Genomic DNA, 2,680 nt, shown 5'->3' with positions numbered 1-2,680 from the left:
CCACCTAAGCCTCCCAAGTAGCTGGGATTACAGGTGTGTACCACTATGTCTGGCTATTTAAAAAATTTATTTGTGTTGGCCAGGCTGGTCTTGAACTCTTAGCCTCAAGAGATCTCCCTCCTTGGCCTCGCAAAGTGCCAGGATTATAGGCATGAGCCACTGTGCCTGGCCTGTTATCCACTGCCTTCTGTTCTCCTCTGCTTCTGATGAGAAGTCAGCTGTTGATCTTATTGGAGTTCTCTTGTAAGTAAGGATACTTCTCTTGCTTCTTCAAGCTTTTCTACTTGTCCTTGAGCATTTTTTCTTTACTATGTGTGTTTGTGATTTCTTTACATTTAACCTCTTAGAGTTTGTTGAGCTTCTTGGATGTGTAAAGTTGTTATCAGATTTGGAAAGTTTTCAGCCCCTATTTCTTTAAATATTTTTTCCTCTTCCTTTCTCTCTCTACTCTCCTTTTGGAACTTCCATTAGATGTATGTTAGCTTAATGATGTCTCATGCTTCTTTGAGGCTCTGTTCATTATTCTTCATTCTTTTTTTCTGTTTATAGTGTTAGTTTTAGACAAAAAGGTGGGGAAAAGTTGGGAAAATATAAGGATAAAAATAATTACATAATCACTTTAGTGAGCTCATGAGTTACTCATAATTTCAAAGCACCTTCCCCATAAAATGCTGCAGTAGTTTCTTATTATCCAAGTGTTCATGTTTAATATACTATTGAGAGAAAAGGGTGACCATCAAGTCAGCTTATTTAACTTTCTATTCTGCTCAGAACTTGAAGCTGCCCAGATTTCAGCAGAATTCACCTGGACTAATGTCTACATCAAACTAATCTAATATATCTTTCTTTAGGGTGACAGACAGACTGATCTTGAGAATCCATGACAAGGTATTTGTGACAAGGCCTCCATCTGCTGAGACTCCAACAGGTGCAGATTAAAATGATGCCAGGCTGGGGACAGTCCAGATATTGGAGATACCACCTACAAATGTGAACTCCAGAGGAAAATTTTTTGGTGCCAGCTGCTTCAATTACTGTTCTAGGCACTGGGGACATACCAGTAGTAAAGAAGACCAGGTCTCTGCTCTGGTGGAGTTCACATTTTATCATGGGATACAGATTGCAAACCAACAAATAAAGGAAGGAAAGTATCAAAGTAATAATGTCATGAATGCGCAGAAATCAATTATGAGGATGTGACAAAAGTGACTTGGATGGATATTTTATACTTCCTCCTGTGGGGAAGTGACATCTAAACTAAAACTTGAATTGTAACAGCCTTCTAGACAGTGGGAATAGCTAATGTCAAGGAACAGAAAGGGGAAATAACTTACTACATTCCAATGTAGGAAGAGGGAAAATGAAGGCTGAGAGGCAGCCAGGGCCTAGGCTGTGCAGGACTTTGCAAACCCAATTATAAAGGTTGGATTTTTATTTTCTTTTCTTTTGAGACAGTGGCACGATCTCAACTCACAGCAACCTTTACCTCCTGGATTCAAGTGATTCTCCTGCCACAGCCTCCTGAGTAGCTGGGCTTATAAGCACCTGCCACAGCGTCTGGCTAATTTTTCTATTTTTTAGTACAGATGGGGTTTTGCCATGTTGAACAGGCTGGTCTCAAACTCCTGACCTCAAGTGATCTGCCCACCTTGGCCTCCCAAAGTGCTGGGATTACAGACATGAGCCACCATGCCCAGCCTGAAGGTTGGATTTTATTCTAGGTTTGACGGGATGCTATTAGTGTTAAGCAGGGGGGTGATGTGATCTGAGTCACACTGAAAAATCACGAAAATTTCTTTGTGCACAGTAAGTTATACAGAGATTGAACTGGAAGCTGGGGAATTACTTATGAGGCATTTGTAGCACTTCATGCAAAAGATGTTAATAACTGGGGGTGGTGATGGTAGAGATAGAGAGAAGCAAATGGATATGGAGTATGTATGGGACTTGCTGATAAATTGGATGTCAGGTGTGAAGAGAATAATAAAGAATACTCTCTGGATACTTGCCTTGTGCACTTGGATAGACAATAATGCCATTTACTGAACTGGAAAAGAATGAGCTTTAATATGCAGGGCGTTTGGGGGCAGGGATGGGAAGGGATATCACAAGTTCTATTTTGATTATGTTAAGTTGGAGATACCTCCTGCTACTCCAAGTACAAATGTTATGAAGACAGTTGAGTAAACAAGTCTGGAACTACAGAAAGTGCGCTGGAGTCACTTGCTTTCAGTCTGAAAAAGCTGCCAGTGAGGAAGGAGGCCTCTAAGAGAAAATGAAATAGTTTTCAAGAGAAAACTATTTCAAGAAGGTGTTGGAATGTGTTGATAGGCCCAGATTCCAACCCCGGTGTGTAATTTACTTTGCCTCTCTGAATGTTCTTTTCCACCTGTAAAATGGGGATACTGCCCAATTTAGGGGGGACGGTTTGTGAGACTAAAGGAGATAAGGCATATATCAGGAGCATGATCCTCAGCATATCCAAAGCATTCAACAAATAGCAACTATTAGGACCATCACTATCTTTAGTTTGCTAAGAACTGGCCGTGTTCATTAACACGAACTGGCTATATTTTCTCAAGGAAAGATACATCTTGGAAAGAGAGCTGCTGTTAGACTTTGCTATGGCCTTCACTTACTGTTTTTTTTTTTTTTTTTGAGACAGAGTTTCGCTCTTGTT

The sequence above is a fragment of the Cebus imitator genome, unplaced genomic scaffold, assembly GCF_001604975.1.
Source record: "Cebus imitator isolate Cc_AM_T3 unplaced genomic scaffold, Cebus_imitator-1.0 Scaffold175, whole genome shotgun sequence".
Lineage (NCBI taxonomy): Eukaryota > Metazoa > Chordata > Mammalia > Primates > Cebidae > Cebus > Cebus imitator.
Note: the sequence above shows the minus strand (reverse complement) of the source record.